This window comes from Bos javanicus, chromosome X (assembly GCF_032452875.1).
Source record: "Bos javanicus breed banteng chromosome X, ARS-OSU_banteng_1.0, whole genome shotgun sequence".
Lineage (NCBI taxonomy): Eukaryota > Metazoa > Chordata > Mammalia > Artiodactyla > Bovidae > Bos > Bos javanicus.
This window is the reverse complement of record NC_083897.1, coordinates 93,794,389-93,819,091: the sequence shown is the minus strand read 5'-3', so window position 1 is coordinate 93,819,091 and position 24,703 is coordinate 93,794,389. Positions and strand designations below refer to the sequence as shown.

The following is a 24,703-nucleotide window of genomic DNA, read 5'->3' as shown; positions in this document are numbered from 1 at the left end:
AAAGAATCTACGTATCAATGCAGGACACAGATTCCATCCCTGATCGGGAAAATCCCACATGCTACAGAGCAACTAAGTTCATGCGCCACAACTATTGAGCCTGTGCTCTAGAGCCTGGGAGCTGCAACTACTGAAGCTCATGTACCCTAGAGCCAGTACTCCACAACAACAACAGAGACCATCGAAATGAGAAGCCTGCACACCTCAACTAAAGAGTATCCCCTGCTCACCGCAACTAGAGAAAAGCTTGCACAGCAGTGAAGACCCAGCACAGCCAAAAATAAAAATAAAATTTTAAAGAGTTAAAATAAAAAATAAAAAAATTAAAAAAGAGTTCTGAGTCATCTTTGAGCAATAAACTGATGCTTAAAGCAGAATCTGAAGCCAGGACTCTAGAGTAGATTCTTACTTTACTGCTTCTGCTAAGTGTTGCTAGCTAGGCTTGACCTCCATGACTGCTCTGTGCCCTGTGTGTACAGGTTGTAGAAGGAAACAGCTGAGCCTAAAGGCAAGCATTAGAGGTTACTGAAGTTTGTAAACACTTTCCCTTAAATGAAAACTCGTTTGTAAAACTTTGTTTTATAGTTGGTTCATTATGGCTATAGATGTCTTTTCCTAACCTTTGTTCTCTAGGTGTTGGGTCTCAGAATTTGATAGTGGGAGCCTTGATAATCTGTTCATCTTTTAAACCTTGCTAATAAAGATGAATAAATGTTTACATAGACATCAACTAGTCTAACCAGATGGGCCAAAGAGGTCACTTTTCAGAACCTGTTTTCATATCTAAACTGAGTCACTGCAGACAAATACAGAGCTCATCCTTTTCCCAAAAAAACCTACTATCTCTGCAATACTTTTAGGGTTTGACATCATTGGGAAGGCACAGTGCAATTTAAGAAATAGATTGTTACATCCACCATGGATAGAAGAGTACTTATTCATATAGTGATACATGTGCCTTTCCTTTTTCACTAGTTTCATATTCCTAGGCTTTCCTTTTGTTTTTGTGGTGCTTATAAGGAAAACAGGCAGAATCCAATAAGAAAGTTCTAGTCAGTTGAAAAGACTTTAAAATCAGAAAGTTTCTTGCTGTCATAGGATGAGCAAATGAGGGATTAACCGCAGAAACTGGACATTCAAAATACCTGTCCTAAAAACCAGTCCCAAAATCCTATTTTGGCAGAATATGTGAAGAGGAGACCCAGTTTCTAAATGAAGAAACTTTGCCTTTTCTCTCTCATGTTGAAAAGTTGACATATAATGTAGGTGATACTCTGTCCCTTAACTATGCCTTTTTTTACTTTGTATATGTTGAGATATCTTTCGAGGAACATGTGTCAAGCAGGAACCTTGGCATGGATTTGGTTTCAGTTGTTTTAAGGCTTAAGGAAATGCCTTTATTAGCTTTCCAAACTTTTTTTTTATATATGAATACAACAGACTGAGGAGCTGGATCTTCTGCTGTACTCACATGCCTAAAGCTATCATTACTGTCTTGGACAAAGTGGCAAAAGATAACATAAAATCTTTGTTGTGAATTAGTCAGTAGGGTCTGACACATGCTAACAAGGTTCCTGACTAGTGCCTCAGTATTTCAGCACCTTAAGCATGATAAGGGCTTCCCTGGTAGCTCAGACAGTAAAGCATCTGCCTGCAATACAGGAGACCTGGGTTCAATCCCTGGGTCGGGAAGATCCCCTGGAGAAGGAAATGGCAACCCACTCCAGTACTCTTGCCTGGAAAATTCCATGGACAGAGAAGCCTGGTAGGCTACAGTCCATGGGATCACAAAGAGTCAGACATGACTGAGCAACTCCACTTCAAGCATGATAAAATTCAGTCAACAATAAAGTGAGTGTTTCAACTAGAAAAAAGAATTTAATAGTGGGAAATCTTTACATTTGGCCTTTAAAAGTTACTGTTAACTGAGGACCTATTAGGTACCAAGCATAGGACTAGGTTTCTCAGGTGATGCTAGTGGTAAAGAACATGTCTGCCAACGTAGGAGACATAAGAGACACGGGTTCAGTCCTTGGGTTGGGAAGATCCCCTGGAGGAGGGCATGGCAACCCACTCCAGTGTTCTTCCCTAGTGAATCCTATGGACAGAGAATCCTGGTGGGCTACAGTCCATGGGGTTGCAGAGTCAGACACTACTAAAGTGACTTAATACAGTACTGAGAGTTAACTTTGGCAGATTGATAAGGAGTCCAAGCCTAAGGCCCCTTTATGGAGGAGGTAAGCATTCTTTTTCACATTCTTTTGCTATAGACAAATAGGCCTTGTAGGCAGCAGTATTTCTTGTTCAAGGACATGCCTCTTTTTGAGCTTTGGATGTATTTTATGGGGGAAAGTCTGGGTAAAAACTTCCACAGCCTTGGGCTCTGGATTAACCTGTTTCTTCTGACTAATCTAGTGCTGATGTCATCCCAGGATGTATGTTACAGGAAAGGGTCAGCAAAGTTCTCACAGCCTTAAGGTATTTTTTGTCTATTCTCAGATGTATATAAGGCACTACTTAAATTAGTAAGGTGCGTACTCTTCTGCCCCCTTCTGATATCTATGTCAGAAGCTTTTTCTGTCACTTTCACTTTAAATAAAATCTACACAAAGCTCTGAGTGACTGAGACTGTCTTTGGTCCCAGAGTTAAATCTCCTTCGGAGACCATGAATCCAGCGGCACTGTTCACTGTTTACCAATAAGCTATCATCTTTGGTGCTCGTCCAGGATCTTCAAGACAAGGTAAGGACACTTGGAGTTCTAGTTCTTTTGTTGTCCTAGTAAACACGTTTTCTGCTTTGTTAACTCTACAGTGTGCCTGTGCAAGTGATTGACTGAAAGCCAGAAATGCACAAAACAAGTGCGAAGCGAGAGTAGAGCCCAGTTTGTGTTTCCGTGGCACCTCATAATGACTGAGGGCAGCCCCAAAAGGGGAGCCTGTCAGGGATTTATACTGAACTGGTGATACCCAGAGGCAGCCAACGTCCCTGTGAGGGGAGTAGCCTGAAATGGGTGAAGTGTGTGGACCAAACTTTCCTTTCTTGGTCACCTTTTCCTGGTCTTTTTGACCATTTTGTAACTGCCTGGAGAATTGAAACTACTAACCTAATCTGTCAAATCTAGACTTTCAAGGGACTTGCCATCTATTCTGTTACTGTGTACTATTACTTAGACCTCAAATTTGGATTGATAGTCACAAAGCACCTAGTCTTGCTAGAAGCCAAAAGTTACACCTGGATTGTCTTTTCATGCACTGCAGACAGGAGCACAATTGGGAGCTGGGTGGAGCTCTGACTCCAGGAACATTTCTCAGGCTAGAGGTTGTTCCCTTAGCTGCCTGCCTCGGGCCAACAACCTGAAAATGAATCCTTGTTACAGCTGTGCATCTGGTCTATATGGATGGAGGCACTCCATCTGTGGCAACTGTGAGATTTCTGAGGACACAGATTGGGAATTCCAGGATCTGGTCAGATTGGAAGTGTGATGGGCTTCATTTGGTAAGGCTGGCTCTTAGCGGACCAGAGGAGGTTCTCCAGTGGCTTTTGTCTCAACTCCTTAGATATTCTTTCTGTGTAATCTGTGGAAATGAACTGGAAGGATTGGCCCTAATAGCTCAACAAAAATCACTTTTTCCTCGCTGGCTGGCCCTTCACCACCTATTTTTTTTCTTATCACCCCGGGTGGCATCAGAGGAGGAGCAGAAATCATGCAAAGGCATTAATAGTGAGGAACTGGACATCAATCTGGGATGCCATCAGGACTACCCTCGCTGCATCTCCACCCCACCTTGGTGATAGAATGGGGAGGGATGGTAATAAGACACCTGCATCGGTAAGTTCAATTTAGTTCAGTTGCTCAGTATTGTCCGACTCTTTGTGACCCCATGGACTGCAGCACACCAGGCTTTCCTGTCTATCACCAACTCCTGGAGCTTGCTCAAACTCATGTCCATCGAGTCAGTGATGCCATCCAACCATCTCATCCTCTGTTGTCCCCTTTTCCTCCTGCCTTCAATCTTTCACAGCTTCAGGGTCTTTTCCAAAGAGTCAGTTCTTCCCATCAGGTAGCCAAAGTATTGGAGCTTCAGCTTCAGCATCAATCCTGCCAGTGAATATTCAGAACTGATTTCCATTAGGATTGACTGGTTTGATCTCCTTGCTGTCCAAGGGACTCTGAAGAGTCTTCTCCAAAGCATTGTTCAAAAACATTAATTCTTCAGTGCTCAGCTTTCTTTATGGTCCAATTCTCACATCCATACATGACTACTGGAAAAACCATAGGTTTGACTAGACAGACCTTTGTCAGCAAAGTAATGTCTCTGCTTTTTAATATGCTGTCTAGGTTTATCATAGCTTTTCTTCCAAGGAACAAGTGTCTTAATTTCATGGCTGCAGTCACCATCTGCAATGATTTTGGAGCGCAAGAAAATAAAGTCTATCACTGTTTCCATTGTTTCCCCATCTATTTGCCATGAAGTGACGGAACCAGATGCCATTATCTTAGTTTATTGAATGTTGAAGTTTTAAGCCAGCTTTTTCACTTTCCTCTTTCACTTTCATCAAGGGGCTCTTTAGTTCCTCTTCACTTTCTGCCATAAGGGTGGTGTCATCTGCATATCTGAGGTTATTGATATTTCTCCCAGCAATCTTGATTTCAGCTTGTGCTTCATCCACCTTAGCATTTTGCATGATGTATTTGGCATATAAGTTTAAAAGCAGGGTGACAATATACAGCCTTGATGTACACCTTTCCCAATTTGGAACCATTCCACTGATCCATGTCCAGTTCTAGCTGTTGCTTCTTGACCTGCATACAGATTTCTCAGGAGGCAGGTAAGGTGGTCTGGTATTCCCATCTCTTTAAGAATGAATGTTCAACAGTTTGTTGTGATCCACATCGTCAAAGGCTTTAGCATACTCAATGAAGCAGAAGTAGATGATCTTCTGGAATTCTCTTGCTTTCTCTATGATCTAACTGATGTTGGCAATTTGATCTCTGGTTCCTCTCTCTGCCTTTTCTAAATCCAACTTGAACATCTGGAACTTCTCAGTTCACGTATTGTGAAAGCCTCGCTTGGAAAATTTTGAATATTTGCTGGCGTATAAGATAAATGCAATTATACAGTAGTTTGAACATTCTTTGGCATTGCCTTTCTTTGGGATTGCAATGAAAACTGACCTTTTCCAGTCCTGTGGCCACTGCTGAGTTTTCCAAATTTGCTGGCATGTTGAGTGCAGCACTTTCATCATCTTTTAGGATTTGAAATGACTCAGCTAGAATTCCATCACCTCCACTAACTTTGTTCATAGTGATGCTTCCTAAGGCCCACTTGACTTTGTACTCCAGGATGTCTGGCTCTAGGTGAGTTACCATACCAGCATGGTTACCCAAGTCATTAAGTTCTGTTTTGTATAGTTCTTCTGTGTATTCCTACCACCTCTTCTTAATATCTTCTGCTTCTATTAGGTCCATACTGTTTCTGTCCTTTATTGTGTCCATCTTTGTATGAAGTTTTCCCTTGGTAGCTCTAATTTTCTTGAAGAGATCTCTAGTCATTCCCATTCTATTGTCTTCCTCTATTTCTTTGCATTGATCACTTAGGAAGGCTTGCTTATCTCTCCTTGCTATTCTTTGGAACTCTGCATTCAGATGGATATATCTTTCCTTTTCTCCTTTACCTTTCACTTCTTTTCTCAGCTATTTGTAAGGCCTCCTCAGACAACCATTTTGCCTTTTTGTGTTTCTTTTTCTTGGGGATGGTTTTGATCACCGCCTCCTGTACAATGTTACAAATCTCCATCCATAGTTCTTCATGCATCCTATCAGATCTAATTCCTTGAATCTATTTGTCACCTCCATGGTGTAATCGTAAGAGATTTGATTTAGGTCATACCTGAATGGTCTAGTGGTTTTCCCTACTTTCATCAATTTACATTTGAATTTTGCAATAAGGCATTCATGATCTGAGCCACAGTCAGCTCCTGGTCTTCTTTTTGCTGACTGTATAGAACTGCTCCATCTTTGGCTATGAAGAATATAATCTATCTGATTTTGGTATTGGCCTTCGGGTGATATCCATGTGTATAGTCTTCTCTTGTGTTGTTGGAAAGGGTGTTTGCTATGACCAGTGTGGTCTGTTGGCAAAATTCTGTTAGCCTTTGCCCTGCTTCATTTTGTACTCCAAGGCCAAACTTGCCTGTTACTCCAGGGATCTCTTGACTTCCTCCTTTTGCATTCCAGTCCTCTATGATGAAAAAGACATTTTTTTTTTTTTTTTGGTATTAGTTCTAGAAGGTCTTGTAGGTCTTCATAGAATTGTTCAGCTTCTTCAGCTTTAGTGGGGCATAGACTTGGATTACTGTTGGTAAGGGACAGTTTAACTCTGGCCAGGGAAGGAAGCTTAGGTGGAAGGCCTGTCTACACCCCTATCTAGAGCAGGGAGGGTCGCCTCCAGTAGAAAAAAGCCACGGCACTGGGCGCTGCTTTTTTCTCTTACAAATGGGAGCTAGCAGTCCTAAAACTACCCCCTTTGAATTGTATCTTGGAAAAACTGGGGTAAGTTTCATCCCCAGAGCCCAAAATGTCCCTTATATACAGGATTTCTTTAAGAGAAGACCTCACTTGCCCAGAGAGACAATCCCTGCTGGGACAACATCTTATCAATCAGTCTACCCCTGTCATCAGAGCCAATTTGAACACTCTGGTTTAAATTTTAGCTATGAAACTGTGACTACAAAAAGAAGAGATGACATTTTTGACACTGAATGGCCATGATATTTTTTAGACTCTGGAAAAAATAGGTTAAAATGAAATCTTTTTGAAATTGCAAAACCAGTTCTTCTAGCACATGCAATTAGGAAAAAGCTGACTTGTTAAAATACTTTTTTTGGAGCTCCGATCCTGCCTGAGAAACAGAAAACATGCCTGGGGAAGAAACTGAAGTTAACTCTTATCATGTCCTTGAGATACACAGCCCACTCTGTCTGGGACTCCAACCATGAGCAAGTTGGCAGAACTTCAAGCCAAGAAAAAAAAGGGGGGGAGCAAAGAGACATTTTATATTTCAAGTGGAAAACTGTGAGGTCTCTGTGTGTGTCTTTGTCCTTGGACAATATTGCTGAAGCCTAATTGGCCTAGAGAGAAGTAAGCACTTAGAAATCAAACAATTCTAAATTCAAAAAAATTAAAATGAATTTCAGGCTTGTGTAAACTGGGAAATATTCACTATTGAATTAATATCTAGTATTGATGTTTGCTTATTGACCTAATTAACATAGACATTGTGAAGATACTTTTGCAAATGACATAGCTTTGGGTGATTTATATTTACCAATCTACAAAATGATGATATAAAGTACAGTTCATGGTTGCTGAAGGAAAGATGTGTGTTTTCAATAAAAAGGTATAAGAAATGAAATTACATTCTATTAAGAAAAAGAAAGTAAATCTGAACTTAGAGGTGGCTGTTCTCTGGGCAAATAAAGTGATAAATACAGAAAATACAAAAAAGGTTTGTGACAAATGAAAAAAGATTTGTGGCAAGTGGAAGACAGTTTTGTGCAAGATACAAGTTTCTTAAGATATTAAACTGCCTTTGAGGTCTTTTATTGTTACTTTGACTAAGTGAACAACTATTGTTTCACAGTGAACGTAAGCTGGTACCAAACTGGAATTTGGTTTTCTCTCCCTGATTAAAAGAACAAAGTTTTCTTGAAATGTGGCTTTTAATAATGGACTATGATGCACATAGACAAAGCTCATTCTGCTTCTACAAAATTAACCCCTCATCAGGGAATTTAAAATGGATAAAGAATGGCTGTAAACCAAACAGTCAGGGCTATGGGAGGTCCAACACAGCCGCTTGGCTTTTTCCGGCTCCCTGACAAACCTCACTTTTATTTGATAGGCTAAAGCCTTTCCTGGCTGTGGGGTTAATATCTCACAATGGGAAAAAATGGTTAAAGTGTGTTTTCTGCAGTCTCCAGTGATTGGGGCACCCACTTTGCTGGACAGGTCATACAGACATTGGCAAAAACTTCATGAGCTTCTTGGAGACTATTGCTTTCGCTGATGTCCTTGGTCATCGAGCAGGAATAGCAGAATAAAGGGGTCAGTTGCATGGGATTGAGTAGACTGCAAAATATGACTACAATTTTCATGACTTTTTGTCTGATGTATTACTGTCTTCCAATCTTTGTTTTCAGATATAAAGAAGCTCTTCTTCTCAAGTTACTGATGGTTTAAAGCAATTTAATGATTTACATCTATGGGTAAAATTAAAACATTTTTCTTCTCTCTCTGCCTCGTCCCTCCGAAATTGGAGACACTTGGGTTCTGGACAGCCTTATCAAGGTAAAAAAGACTGTGTCCCAACATATACAGAAATCTCAAAGTGTTCTGGGGAGCTCTAAAAGAAAAATCCACCCAACTGATGTCAGGCCTATGGCATCTATCATGTTTCACTGAGTATTACATTCTAGTTTTATTAACTAAGGTCTGTATTTACTGACTCACTTCTGAGTTAGTTCCTTGTGGTTATATTACATTGCTAAGAGGTTTAATTAAGTTATTAAAAAGGACACTCTGAGTTTGTTTCTAAAGTTTATCCCAGTAACCAGTCTTTAAATAAAGATCCGATTAACCAGTCTTTAAATAAAGATCCGATGCTCCAGGATCTACAACCAGAAGATTAACAGCAGGCTATAGTCATTTAACAAACTCAGTCAGATGACCTGGAGATATCACTGGGCTATACCTAATTAAGTTCTTGACTTAAGGTCTTACTTGTGATTTTACTATTACTGCTAACTATATTGTTTTCTATATTGCCTGTTTCAAGAAGTGTTGTCCCTTACATTATCAAGTATGTGATGGAGCCACTGATATAATGATGGTGTACAGTTCTATATAAAATCCATAATTATAATGATATGACTCTGTATATGAAAAGAAGCAAGAGGGAATATTCTCCTGGACCAAGAGACTAGTGAGACAGGTGCAGTCTGGAGATTTTGCTACTCACAGGGCCTAGTCCAGTAACAGCACATTGAGTGGCCTATCAGTGAAATCTTCAACAGACCTGGTAATGAGTTTTCCAAGCACTGTGGGACAAGATGGCCATGAAACGCCCCCAAACCATGGTCAAACTCATGGCCATAAAGGGGCCCTGTGCCTGGAAACTGGCCCTTGCCATCTGCCTCTACAAAGATTAAATCATGGACACTACAGCTGCTGACCTTCGACATCCTCTTGAAGGAGTTCAGGGTGAAAATCAGAGATTAGACACTTGGTTTGTGCTCTGAAAAAAAATGGATAAAACAAGCCTTTGAATAGTCAGATATTTTCAGGTAAAAAAATTTTTGAGCCCAAATTCTTGCATTTTCTCATACCTAGAAAAACACTTAGTGACAACTACTTTGGCTTATATGTTAATACCACAATAAGAGGCTAAAGCCTACTTGGACAAACTTAGACAACTAGCTCTGACCATAGTGAAAGTGAAAGTCACTCAGTCGTGTCCGACTCTTTGCAACCCCATGGACTATACAGCCCATGGAATTCTCTAGGCCAGAATACTGGAGTGGGTAACCTATGACTATAAATCTCCTTAAAACAGCTGTATACATAGGGGTTCAGACTCATTCTTCTAAAAAGAAATGGTAAGATTTATTTTGTCTGTTAAGCTTCAGGCTGTCACTCCTTCAACTACTTCTAACTGGGTTTGTTATACCCACATTCAAAATGTATATGAACATGCCAAATGGCTCCATTCTTATAAATAGGGCAGCCCAGGTGTTGACTATATCTAAACCAGGATCAAAGTTACTACCAAATGTAACCTGATTCTTACTCTTGCTTGGACTGCTGATTACAATAATTCTTTTACTGATTTTTGGTCTCTGCCTTTTAATCTACTTGTCTAGTTTGTTCTTTCTGAAGGATACAACAGCTTCCCATACAAAGTAATGGTGATACAGAGATTCTGGTCACTCTTCAAAACTGGACTTCCCTGATGTTCCACTCTGGTCATAGATATAATCTTGGTTTACAAGCTCTCCTTGGTGAAAAACTATCTTGACTGTAATACTTGTAATCATTCTGATTTTGCTGTTTTTTTCCTTACATCTGTAACTGTGTAATGAGATTTGTTTCCAACCATCTGAAAACATTTAAATTACAAATAATTGTTCATGCTCCTACAATTTCTACTGCCTCCTCTAGCTATTACTTGGGATCCTTGGATCAGAAACCCTAAATAAAGGGGTAATGAGAATATGTTGCTTCAACAACTTAGGGTCTGCCCCCCCTCACCCGCAGGAAGCAGTTACTGACAGATTTCTCCTCCCCTTTCTCCTCAGCAACAATATTCTCCTAAAAGAAAAAGGGGAGAATAAGAGAGTTAATTTAGGCAGGTTGATAAGCAGTCCAAGCCTAAGGCCCCTTTATAGAGGAGATACACATTCTTTCTTTTTCACATTTTTTTGCCATGGACAAGTAGGCCTTTGTAGACAGCAGTATCTCTTGTTCAAGGACATGCCTTTTTTGAGCTTTGGATGAATGGTATGAGAAAAGTTCTGGGTAAAAACTTTCACAGCCTTGAGCTCTGGGTTAACATGTTCCTTTTGGCTAATCTCACGCTGATGTCATCCCAGGATGTATGTTATGGGAAAAGGTCAGGACAAAATTCTCATAGCCTTGAGGTATTTTTTATCTATTCTCAGCAGCTAGTTGAGAAGTATATAAGGCCCAGCTTAAACTAGTGAGGTGGGTATTCTCCTGCCCCCTTCTGTTGTCTATGTCAGAAGCTTTTTCTGTCACTTTTACTTTAAATAAAATCTACACAAAGCTCTGAGTGACTGAAACTGTCCTTCAGAGACCACAAATACAGCAGCATCACTCACCTCTAAGCTATCAGTACTAGGCTCTTGTACATTGTTTCTAAACCTTGAACAACTCTGCAAAGTAAATACTATCCTCACTTTACACATGGGCAAACTGGTTCAGTGTTACATAAGTTCACATACAACTAATAAGTGATTAAAAACCAGAGTTCTAAATCTAATTTTGTTTTGACTAAGTAGATAATACTGAACCCTGCTCAGCATTCCTTCCTCCTATGGCAGCAGTTAAGCCTAGATTTTTACCCCTTTGGGGAACTTCTCCTTCCAATCTTGGGATAGAGGTGGATTGACCATCAGTCACATGGCTTCACCTCCCCCAGTGCAGGGATGGGTATATGACCCAAGCAGTGCCAACTCTGTTATTTGCATGGACTTGAAGAACGTGACCAAGAAGGCAGATATCTCTCCTAAAATCACAAGCATTAAGAATAATGTGAGCCTGGAACATTGTCTTCTATTTATATCTTCAACTAATCTTTATTTGTGTGTAAGAAATAGGAAAATTCTGTGCTCATTTATTAGGAGCAGATGCAGAAAGTGATCTTTTTGAGGGATTACTATGTGCCAGGGAGAATTCTAGTCACTTTATACCTTTAAAATTTTTTCATTTTATTATTAAGTCCTTATACATTTATAATCTTTAATTCTAGAAAAGGGGAATGTATCAGTTGGATGGCCTAGATTTTGCTGCTATGCGTGTATGCATGCTCAGTTGCTCAGTTGTGTCTGACTCTTTTCGACCCTTTGGACTGTAGCCTGCCAGGCTACTCTGTCCATGGGATTTTTCAGGCAAGAATACTGGAGAGGGTTGCCATTTACTCCTCCAGGAGATCTTCCTGACCCAAGGATCGAACCTGCATCTCCTGCATTGCAGGTGGATTCTTTATCTCTGAGCCATTGGGGAAGCCCTTTGCTGCTATAATAATCACAAAATCTCACATAATAAAGGTATACTTCTTGCTCATTATGTCCAACATAGATTGGCAGGGGAGCTCTGTTCATCCAAAGCCACTTGAAAACTCAAACCAACAGAAGCCCCATCACTGAGTTAGGAAGGGATGTGACCAAAACACACACTGATCCTTACAGCTTAAAATGTCACCCATCACTTCTCTCTTCATTACCCAAGAAATGGCCCACATGGTTGCACCTAATTTCCTGGAGGTGGAAAGTACAAATCTACTATGTCCCTGAAACACGGAAGAAATAAGTTTGGTGAGTCAAAATAATAGCATCACAGGGAGAAATGACCCATTTCTGGGTAGATTTGATTCATTGCCTTTCCCCCCCCACCCCGGGTTGGCAGTTTATTTAAAAAAAAAAAAAAACAATTATCTTATTTTCTTCCTTGCCCATCATTTTTCTTAACAGAAAAAGTTATAAAAAACTGGGGAGGGGAGTTATATTATCTTTGCAGACTGATATATTTGCGGAGGACTTATGAATAATAACAATGATTCAAAAGTTCCTAGGTTTACTCCTGAATCCTTTGCAAAGAGCAAAGGACAACACAAGAAAGAATTTTGTTTACAACAAGCTCGTAATACCACATTGATTATGACAGTGCAGTGGTTACGATTATGTTTACGATAGGATATTCCTTGCCCAAACACCAGACACGCTAAAGTCACTTGGCTGCTTACAAACTGGAGGAACCAGTGCAGTCATCTGTAGAGCAGGAACCAGAATGGGTAAGGCTTCTCTGGCGGTGAGACTCTGACATCAGCAGCTTCTCACCTGGGCCACCCTCCCTCACTTTGAGTCCTAGTCTTTGGTTTCATCTAAGAGGGCTGAGTGGATCCCCAGCTTTTTGAGTTCTTCCACCAGGTCCTCATTCTGGTGCATCTGCAGGAGAATGTGACAGCCCCCCCACCCCCAAGCTCGCCGTTGAGGTACACTTGCAGGATGGTGGGCCAGTTGGAGTAGTCTTTAATGCCTTACTGGAGCTGGGGGTCATCCAGCACGTTGTAGGCCGCATAGTAGCAGATGCTGTGTAGCTGGAGAATCTGTACCACTGCGTTGCTGAAGCCACACTGGGGCTGCTCCAGCGTCCCCTTGAGGAAGACCACCACCTTGTCCTCCACCAACACATCCAGGTGCTCAGACGAGCCGCTGCCACCCTCAGGCCGGGGCCCCACCAGCCACCGCCACCAGGCCCAGGGAACCGCTCCAATTAATTGCCTTTTGATTGGTTGCCACTGCCTAACCACTTGAGTTATTATACCTAAAATTTGTAATGGAAGAGTAAAGCATTCATTCCCATTCTAGTGTCATAGGGCTTCTCTGCATGTGCACTGAAGTGGATATAATCTGGGGGTAAAGCAAGCATTGAGTTTAGCTCCCCCTAGACATAGTGTATGTAAAATGCCCGGCATATAATGCAGCCTCAATAAATGTTAGCTGTTACAGGTTTGGCCAGGGGGTGGGGGAAGAGTTGGTAGTAGATGAAAGACTTGTCTAAGCTCCAGGTCCTGATTTCCTCGTAACACAGTTCTCCCTAGCCTATAATCTGGCATCAGCCCTTCCTATTTGAATGTGGCTGCTTCCAAAGGTGACGTGTGCACCCTGTCACCAAGTCCACAGTTTTCATACAGGCATCTTGCTGAGGCCTTCCACAGCAATTGACATTGAAATACAACCCATTCATGAAACTCTCTGGCTTCCTTGACACTTCTCTGCTGTTTTGCTTTCCTTTTTTGACTATTTAAAAATATTATTATGTACTATTTAATAAGGGCTTCCTAAGGTGGTACCAGTGGTAAAGAACTCACTTGACAATGCAGGAGACTAAGAGATGCATGCTCGATCCCTGGGTTGAGAAGATCCCATGGAGGAGGGCATGGCAACCCACTTCAGTATTCTTGCCTGGAGAATCCCATGGATAGTGGAGCCTGGCGGGCTACAGTCCATAGGGTCACAAAGAGTCGGACATGACTGAAGCGACTAAGCACACTCACACATATTATTTGATAAATGCAAAAGGGTATGTAACATATGTTATAAAATTCAATAATAAACTGAACTCTCCTGAACCCGCTGCCCAACCTAAGAACTATCCCATCTCTCTGCCTTCCCCAGAGGTAACCAGTATTTTCACTTTCAGTTTTCATTCCCTAGATTTCTTCTTAAATAGTTATATCACATATGCAATTATTTTTTAACAACATAGTATTAGGTTGTACTTGCTTTCTAATTTTATAAAAATGTTATTTTATGTAGGTTCTGCAACTCCCTTTTCTCATCCAACTTTTTTTTTCCTCTAAGACACAAACACATTGCTGCTATGCTGCTGCTGCTGCTAAGTCGCTTCAGTCCTGTCCAACTCTGTGTGACCCCATAGATGGCAGCCCACTAGGCTCGCCTGTCCCTGGGATTCTCCAGGCAAGAACACTGGAGTGGGTTGCCATTTCCTTATCCAATGCGTGAAAGTGAAGTCGCTCAGTAAGTGTCCGACTCTTCGTGACCCCATGGACTGCAGTCTACCAGACTCCTCTGTTCATGGGGTTTTCCAGGCAAGAGTACTGGAGTGGGTTGCCATTGCCTTCTCCACATTGCTGCTATAGCTGTAGTTAATTTTTCACTTCTATATAGTAATACCACAGTTTATCTACCCATTCTTTTTTGTTTTTTGGAGTAAAAGTTTATTTGACCAAAATGTAGAAAAAGTGATACTATTACATATGATTCAGTTGCAAGAACCTAAATGAAAAGTGTGGGTTTTATTCAGTTGCACAATTTGCTAGTGTATTTCTTGCATAGTGTGGTGCTTAATAAATAGGAGTGAGGGCAGAGGATTCAGATAAGCTAGAAGCAGTGTGATTTTTTAGTCAGAATTGTAACCTTGAGTTGGCCCCCACACTGCTGGACAATGTGGAATGTTTCAGCTCTGAGATGTTAACTGAGAAAGCAGAAATATAACAAGGCTAAAATGTGCAGCCCTGTCTACAAAATACTGCATTTTCAGTTTAATCATGAGTTTCTTGTTTTTTTATTAACTTGGTCCTGAAGAAGGAATTAAAATTCTAAATAAGTAAATCTCCAATTTGCCATTCCCTCGAGTATAGAGGTGATGAAGTTGGGTCAATTACTTCTTTTATTTTTACTTTGTAGTCTGAGAGGGCCATTCTGTCCAATATTTGTTCATAGAAAAACAGTCTTGCTCAATTACTGATGGCTAAGCAGTCTTTATGAAAAAGACAGCTTCTCCTAATAGGACTGAATTCTCCAACATTCATTTCTCCTGAGTGAATGGCCTCATATCAAAGCAGATAAGCATGTGTCATTACTGGAATAAGACATCAGCTCCTCAGAGAACAACTTTAGAGTGAAAGAAACGTATAGAAGAATATATCAAGGATCAGTCCAGAAAACATTTGGGTGATTATTACGACTCTTTTCCAAGCATTCTTACACTGGCTGCTCAGATAATGTTCTGAATGGTGGAGTGTGGAAAAGAACCAGGATGATCAGGTTAACCTCTTGGTAGTTTATGACTTCCCACAGTAACCTCACCCGCCTTTTTTGCTCTGGTGGAAAATCACCACCCATTTTAATGTAGGGTTGGGAAGATCCACTTGAGATTTTAATATGATGATCCCTGGCCTCCTACAGTGTGACCAATGGTGGAATTCTTCAACCTTTTAAACTGACCCATGACCAGATGTCAGAATCTGTGTTTTGAAAGTGTGGGTTTGTCTATTCTCCCAGGAACCAAATGCCCTCAGTCTTAAAAGAGAGTATGCTCAATATGAAATACCCTGCCTACCTTAAGAATATATGCAAGGTAAGGATAAAAATAGAGCTGAAAAAACTGGTGCCACTTGAAAAAAAGAAAGGAGTAGATTTAACTGGTGCTCAAAGCTTCTCTGATACAAAATATTTTTCATGTATTCATAATTTCCTTGACATTTCCAGCAAGGCGAAGAGGCAATAACAAAAGAAACTTCTTACAAGAGAAGAGAAAGACATGGAGCTCTGGAGTTTCTGTTGGAACAAGACTCTTCTGTTTTGGTTATATACAGTTTAGTTCATTCAGTGTCTGATCCAGTGTCTGAGATAAGCCCCTGTTCTCTTCTTTGGCCTGGGCAAGTTTTTCTTCCAGGTCATCAATTGTCTTTTCCAGTTTCACAACTGTTCTCTGCAAATTTGGTATGGGTCTCAGCCTCTTTCAGTTTGTCAGACTGAAGTTTAATTTCTTCTTCATATTTGTTCTCCTTTTCAGAATACTTTAAAGATGCAGCCTCTAGCAACTTCAGGTTGTTAGTGACATTCTTGAGTTCTTCCAGGTCACCACATTTTAGTTCAGACACCTCATACTCCTCCGCCCTCTCCAGCTCGCCCTCCAGGATGACCAACTTACGAGCAACCTCCTTGTATTTGTGGTCAGCGTCCTCAGCAATGTGCTTGGCCTCTTTAAGCTGCATCTCCTGAATCTCCATCTTCTCATTTTTCATGGCTGGGTTTTCTATCACCTTCATCCCTCTCTCAGTCTCATCTGCAGCCTTTTCTGCCTCCTCCAGCTTCGGCAGGGCTGTGGCCAGTCATCCCTGAGCCCTGTCCCACTCCTCCTCGACAAGCTGGATGTGTGGATTGAGAGCTGCCACGTCATCTTGGTCTTTCTCGTGCTGCTCATGCTGCAGGCCCTGTGTGCGGTCCTCCGCCTCATCTGCTTGCTGCTGCAGGGCCTACATCTTGCGTTTCACCGCCTCCAGGGAGTTGAGGCCAGCCATGGCACAGAGGTGTACACAGCGGGCAGTGGTGGGTGCTCAGCTCTGGTCAACTCTGGCAAGCTCTACCCATTATTATTTCCATCAATGTTGCCATGAATGCTTGTGTATATGTCTCCTGCTGGGACCTAAGGCAGGCAAATGCTCAGTTTTATAAGATAATGACAAAATTATTTTTAGAAGTAGTATTAAATGGGAATAGTAATGCCTGCTTTACCTCCCTTATAGGTAGTTGTAAGAGTAACACAAGCTAGTGGATGTGAAAACACGTTACACATTAATACATTAAGGTGGCACAATTGGCATGCTGGTTTTGAGTCCAAGCTCAGACTCCTGAAGGGTGTGTCCTGTGCATACTGATTTCAAGGACCAGAAAGACTGACTGTTCCATATCAATTTAAAGTATTTCTAGAATTTTCTCATGATAAAGACTAGACTCTTAGATTCTGAGGCAGATGTCTGTTTGTTTTCCTACCTGATCAGCAGCCTTTCCTCATTTCTTCCAATAACAGCACCTCAATTTTCCAAAGAACTACCTCTGTTCCATTGAGGACACTTGAGTGTCCTCAAGTGCCCTGCTCTCCCTAGCCAGCTTACTGGGGTTTATTACTGCTATTGTCATGGCTTTGTTTCTTTGCTTTATCTTGCTTGATCTTTAAAGACTTCTTTCACTTCTAAGTCCAGCATGATAAACTGATTACAAAAATGGTCACAGGTGTTTACACCTCTCTGTATGTACACCTTTTGCAGCTCTTCCCTTTAAGAGATGACATCTGTTTCTCTACCCTTCAAATCTAGAATAGTCTTGTGTTTTCCTTTGATCAATAGAATGTTGCAGAAGTGATATTATGTCAGTTCTAAGCCTTGCATGCTTCTGCTCACTCCATTGGACCCCTGGAGTTACCATGGGAATGAGCCTGGGCTAGTCTTCTGGAGGAGAGACCCATTTGTCTAGCTATATCCAGCCAGACCAGCTTAGACCTGTCAGTCCTCAACCAACCCACAAGCCACAGATACATAAGTGAGCCCAGCTAAGATCTGCCAAGCCTAGTGCAGATCAACAGAGCACTGACCTATAGACTCTTGAGCAACAATACATGGTTTGGTTTCAAGCTACTGAGTTTTGGATGGTTTATCATGCAGCAGTTGCTAACTCACACAATAAAAAATATGTTTTATGCCGAATCTGGTTGTTCTTTCGTAGGAACGCCCTGCTGCTGCTGCTGCTAAGTTGCTTCAGTCGTGTCTGACTCTGTGCGACCCCATAGATGGCAGCTCACCAGGCTTCCCCGTCCGTGGAATTCTCCAGGCAAGAACACTGGAGTGGGTTGCCATTTCCTTCTCCAATGCATGAAAGTGAAAAGTGAAAGTGAAGTCGCTCAGTCGTGTCTGACTCTAGCGACCTCATGGACTGCAGCCTCCCAGGCTCCTCCGTCCGTAGGATTTTCCAGGCAAAAGTACTGGAGTGGGGTGCCATTGCCTTCTCCGAGGAACACCCTTCAAGATATTTATTCTTCTGTACTATCTCTCCCACTACTTCACCATTTTCTTCTTAGAATGTCTCTTAATGTCATTTCTGAGTTTCTATTTTCAGCTACCTTCTCACTATTCTCCCTGGTCAGTTTCATCCTATCACATGGCCTCAACTCTTACCTTTATACAGATGACTCCCAAATCTACCTCTGTGTGAACTTTACTGAGCAGAGTCAGAGTTCAAATGGTCTACTGGGCAAGTCTATATAATATTCTCCCAGAAAAATCATGACTCAATATGTTCAAATGTGAAGTCTTACTCACACTCCTTCATTGTTTCCTATATCTCCTCATCCTCTAGCTTGATTTCTCTATCTCTAGATAGTGTCACTACCATCCTCACATCATCCAGGCCAAAAAGTTCATCACCTAAAACTCTCCATATGCCCAGTAATTCTGCAATGTCTCATATCTGTCCCTTCTCTCTATCTTCATAGTCCCTCCTCCTTCTGCTTCTTTTTTTTCCTCTTTTCCTCTTTCTTTATTCTTGCTATCAAAGTGTGACCAGTAGTCCAGCAACATCAGCATCATTTGGGGAGACTATTAGAATGCAGAATATTGGGCCCCATCTAAAGATCTATTCAATCAGAATCTGCATTTTAACAAAATCCCTGCTGCTGCTGCTAAGTCACTTCAGTCGTGCCCAACTCTGTGTGACCCCATAGACGGCAGCCACCAGGCTCCCCCATCCCTGGGATTCTCCAGGCAAGAACACTGGAGTGGGTTGCCATTTCCTTCTCCAATGCATGAAAGTGAAAAGTGAAAGTGAAGTCGCTCAGTCGTGTCCAACTCTTCGCGACCCCATGGACTGCAGCCTACCAGGCTCCTCCATCCATGGGATTTTCCAGGCAAGAGTACTGGAGTGGGGTTCCATTGCCTTCTCCAAACAAAATCCCTAGATAATTCATATGCACATTAAAGTACAGTTAGCAACTCCCTAGTTAAGTCTCAATCAGGATAGGTATAAGTCCTCACCAGTGTATAACCTATGCACCATGTTAGTGGCACTCAAGCCCAGCTGCACATCAGAATACCTGAGAAGTCTTCAATTTTCCATTTATCTTTTTATTATTTAATCTTTTTTAAAATAATACATTTATTAGTTGTTTCTTCAATAGAGAAATACAAAGAAGGAAATTACAGTTGAATTATGCCTTGCCCAGATAATGCCAAATGACTTTTCTTTTTTGACAAAAGGAAAATTTACCTAAGGTTAGGCAACTCAAACAGAATAAAATATACAAAATGAAGAACTGCTAGCACCACCTCAATTCCAACTCTTTTTCTCAAATATTGCTGTTCTTAATCAGAATTAACATCCTAGGAAATAATTAACCACATACCTGCATATATGTTTATTCTTTTGTTTAAAAAGTATAAATTACTCCCTTTTAATCATCATGATTTTTATATTTAATATATCTTATTTTTCTACAAGCATATACAGAGCATTTCATAATTGTTAAACCACATGGTATTCCATTAGATAGATGATTCCATCTGATGGATCAATTCCCTATTGACAAGTACTTTGACTGCTTCCAGTTTTAGCTATTACAAACAATGCTGCAATTACCATGCATCAGCATATGTGTGTGTGTGTGTGTGCACACACGCGCCCGCGCTGTGTTTAGTCGTGTCCAACTCTTAGTGACTCTATGGACCCTAGCCTGCCAGGCTCCTCTGCCCATGGGATTTTTCAGGCAAGAATACTGGAGTGGGTAGACATTTCCTTCTCCAGGGGATCTTCCCGACCCAGAGATTGAACCTGCATCTCTTGCATTGCAGGCGGCTTCTTTACCTCTGAGCCACAAGGGTAGTCTATCCATCAGCATATATTTTGATAAAGTTCTGCAAGTATATCCATAGGGTAAATTTTTAGTCCAAAATTGCTGAATATATTGGTTAGGGTGATTTTGGTTACAAGTAACAAAACACAATTCCAGGGGTAGGGTGAGCTAGAGCTACCCAGTTTCTTGAAGTGTCTCTACTGTGCAGTCCCTACTTTATCCAAGTAGTTTTTTTCAGTGTGATCCCTGGACCAGCAGCATCAATCTCACCTGAGAATTTCTTAGAAAAGGAAATTCTTTGTCCCTACCACAGATCTGCAGAATTTGAAACTCTGAAAGTAGATAAAGATCAGCAATCTATGTTTTAACAGATTAGGTAATTCTGATGAACACTAAAGACTGAGAACCAGTGCTTTAAGCCAAGGTGCCAATGAAATCGCTGACAGTGGCAATGGAAGCTTTGAATCTCTTCATCAAGTCCAGCAGAGAAGAGAAAACTCTGACCCAACATTCCAAGTAAGTAGGACTCCCATGGTTCTCCCTCACTGACTTGCTTAGGTCACAAGTCCTCTGAACTAATGTTGTTTGTGGTCAGAAGAACTGAGAATAAAATCTGTTTACCCGCAAATACGTGGGCTATGAGTGGGAAGAATAGACACATAAATAAAAATCTACAACTTCTTGGAAAGGAAAAAAATGGGGAATGATTACTGAGAAGGCACGAGCAACACCTACAACATTCAAAGAATATCTGCATGTTTTATTTTGATATATTCTACCAAATTATACATCAAAAAAGTTGTAACAACGTCAAGCCCACCAGCAGCATATGAAAACATCTAGGATTTCTTCATACCCTGACTTACTCTGTTTAAATCATACTTTAAACATTTCCCAGTCTTATAGATAAAGATGGCATTTTATTGTTTTGATTTATATGCCTTTACTCATGGATGAAATTAAACATCTTTTCAAATCTCTATTGATGTGTGCATGTCTTTCTCTGTAGATTACTTGCTTATTCTTTAGCTGACTTTACTATTGGGTTTTGTCTTTTTCATGTTAGTTCTTCTGAATTTGTTGTAAATTAAATTAGCCTTTTATCATATATGATGCAAATATGTTTTCCCAGCTTTGTTGACCTTTTGAATTTGTTTATGGTATTCTCCCCCACCCTCCCGCCACCAAAGCTTTAACTTTTATGCAGTGAAATTCATCAGTATTTTTCTTTACTGGAATCTGTATTTGGGATTTTGCTTTAAAAGGGCCTTCCCCCATGTCCACCTTTCCAGGTGAACATCAGTCAAGTCTGTAAAGCTTTTAAAAATTAAGGATGCTGGGCCTCCACTCCAGACCTAATAAAGCAGATTTTTAAAATGTGACCCTCTGTACTGGGTTGAATAGTGTCCTCCCAAACTGTGATTGTGACCTTATTTGGAAATATGGTCTTTGCAAATATAACCATGTTAAAATGAAATCATATCACATTAGGGTGGACCTTAGTCCAATGACTGGGATCCTTACAAGACAGAAATTCAGGTACACACATGTGATGATGGAGGCAGAGAGATACACCTACAAGTCAAGGAATATCAAAGACTGCAATCACTAGAAGCTAGAAAGAGACAAGGAAGGATGCTTTGCTAGGGCTTTCAGAGTGAGCATGGCCCACCATCACCACTTCTAGCCTCCAGAACTGTAAGGCAATAAATTTCTGTTGTTTTAAGCCACACAGTTTGTGGTACTTTGTTGTGGCAGCCCTAGGAAACTATATACACTCTATTTGTCCAGTCGCTTAGTCACGTCTGACTCTGCAACCCCAAGGACTGCAGCACGCCAGGCCTCCCTGTCTTCCACCACCTCCCAGAGCCTACCCAAACTCATATTCATTGAGTCAGTGATGCCACCCAAACATCTCACTTTCTGTTGTCCCCTTCTCCTCCAGCTTTCAATCTTTCCCAGCATCAGGGTCTTTTCTAATAAGTCAGCTCTTTGTATCAGGTGGTCAAAGTATTGGAGCTTCAGCTTCAGCATTAGTCCTTCCAATGAATATTTAGGGTTCAGTATGAAAGGGAAAAAAGATATACACACTCTATATCTAAATTTAAAAATAAATCAAGTGTGATTCCAAAACACTACAGGTTGTGAAACACTGGACCAAATAATTGTCATAACCATCCTCGACACACTCAGTACTAAGAGTAGAAAAACAGGATGACTGAAATATTTCTCCTTTAGAAAAGGGAGTCCTAGGTATTGTGACAATCCTTTGAAAAAAATTAAGTTATCATTATCAAGTTCACTATAATAAACTCTAAATGTGTTCTAGAAGCTAGGGACAGGACAAAATCCCTACTTTCATGGAGTTTTCGATCTAAGGAGAGACAGACCATGAACATATAAACAAAAGTTGGGTAACTTCAGTAAGAGGTGATCTATGAAGAAAATAAATTAAGGTAATGAACTAGGGCACATCTTAATGTAGAGAGGGTGGTTGATTTAGTTAAGGTGGTCAGGAAAGGCCTTTTGGAAGAAGTAATATTTGAGCTGAGCCCTGAGGGTGTCAGCCATAGGAACATCTCAGGGAAAAGAGTTCCAGATAGGGGAAATGCAAAGGTTTTGAGAAGGAAATGAGTTTAAGGTAGGTTATAGACCTAAATGGAAAGCACTATAACAGAATGAGAAAAAAAAATAATATGGTTGTTGCCTTGGATAAAAAAGGTCTTGCAAAGCAATAAACAAAACAGAAAATCCACAGAAGAAAAGACTGATATAAATATATCAAATGGCTACACAAACATCTAAAACTCCTGTATGATAACACAAACTATAAACATGGTACATACTATAGGAAAATATCAGCTATATATATATGTGTGTGTGTGTGTGTGTGTGTATATATATATATATATATAATAGACAAAGGATTAATATCCTGAAATATAAATGACTTCAACAACTCAATATGGAAAAAAACAACCCTTTAAGAAAAACTAGGCAAAGGTTACAAACAGTTCACAAAGAACAGGCCAATAAACATCAGATAAAAAGATGCTCAACTGCACTAGTGAGGGAAAATGCAAAGTTAAAAACAAACACAAGTTACCATTTTTTTTCTCCATCAGATTGGCAAACAGTTTAAAGGTTGGAGTCTTAGGAAATGTGAAGCTACACTGCTGATGGGAGTGAAAACTGACATAATGGTTTTGAAAGGCAATTTGGCAGTATGTATTAAGATTGAAAATATCCATACCCCATGGCCCAGCAACTCGCTTGTGAGTGTCCACCTACAGAAACATGCCTGTGCACAAGGAGGCCCTTACTAGTATGTTCACTGCAGCTCTGTATTACTGAAAAATTAAACCATTGTAAATATCCATCAGGGGAATGGAGAAATAAATCAAGAGCCATCCAAATCATGGAATTCCCTGAACAAGAATTCAAAAAAGAACAGGGTTGATTATTTTGCTTGTAGAAAGATCTCCAAGATATTGCCAAGTGAAGAAAGCAGTTGGCCAGATGATACGGACAGTATGATCCTGTTCACATGAAAATGATTGATACCTACACTAACCTCCATTTTCTGTGTTGTCATCTTGTTTCTACCCACCCCCACCTCCTACTCCCAGTGAAAAGGAGTTTGGTTAGGGCGGTAACCATTTGAGTGGCTACAATTCCCTCAAATCATCTCACAATTACCATCCAGCAGGAGTGAGAGCCTGCTACATAATTTGTAGGGCCCAGTGCAAAATGAAAATGGAGGGTTCCTTGCTCAAAACCTAGGGGAGAGATGGGAAGTACAGTTAAAGGCATGAAAATAAAATGTTTTTTCTTTAAAAATATTTTACTTATAAAACATAATGGTGATAATAGTGATAGCTGAAAAATAATTTACAAATTGCAGAATATTTTTATAATTTATATAATAATAAATGTACTTATGTGATATCTTGATTGATCATAAGATTTTTCTGCCTCTCTTTTCTGCAAATTCAATTACTTAGTCATTTTAGCAAGCTCATTTTGAACCAACATGATTGAAGGCAACATCAGTCACAAGATTGTAAATGTTTGTTAACTTTTCATTTTGATAAGGAGCTTTCTGCTGATGCATTAGCACTGTTTTTTGTAGGGTGTGAAAACAATGGGATAAATTCCTGATCAATTTTTCAAAATACAAATTTTCACACATCTAGACCTGATGATTCCTGTAGAACACTTCTAAAAAGATTTAACTCTTCACACAGATCAGTTTTGTCCAAGTCTAAATCTAATTTTAAATATAATTTTTACAATGGCATTTAATGTTTCCTCTAACATTTCCTGTAACTTGTGGAGGTATGCTATATAGACTGAATGCTTGTGTCCCTGACCCCCAAAGTCATATGTTAAAATACTAACCCCCATAATGTGATGGTATTAGGAGGGGGGAGCCTTTGGTAGGTGATTAGGTCTTGAGGGTGAGGCTCTAATAAATGAGATTAGTGCCCTTATAAAAGAACCTCCAGAGAGCTCTTTCACCCCTTCCCCCAAACAGCAAGATTACCATCTATGAGCCAGTGTCTGGCTCTCACTAGACACTAAATCAAGCCAGCACCTTGATTTTGAACTTCCCAGCCTTCAGAACCATGAGAAATAAATCTTTGTTCATTAGCCACCCAGTCTATGGCAATTTTATTATAGCAGCCTGAATAGACTAATACAAGGTCGTACAAGAAATGAAAATAGCTTCATAATTTATTTATAATTTAAA

General features: G+C 40.4%; 1 protein-coding gene and 1 pseudogene across 2 annotated transcripts in view; one reads left to right on the top strand and one right to left on the bottom strand.

Moving 5' to 3' along the window:
• Positions 1-21,332, top strand: part of FAM120C (family with sequence similarity 120 member C) — a 145,518-nt gene extending 124,186 nt beyond the window's left edge. The window contains exons 17-19 of one of the 2 annotated variants that reach the window (XR_009735064.1): positions 24-2,742; positions 8,205-8,352; positions 17,832-21,332. The gene's annotated coding sequence lies outside the window, so the exon portion shown is untranslated. Of the gene's footprint in view, positions 1-23; positions 2,743-8,204; positions 8,353-14,165 lie in introns of both variants that reach the window. The other variant, XR_009735065.1, reaches the window with a different exon arrangement.
• Positions 15,913-16,630, bottom strand: LOC133243384 (tropomyosin alpha-4 chain-like; annotated as a pseudogene).
• Positions 21,333-24,703: the final 3,371 nt, after the last annotated feature.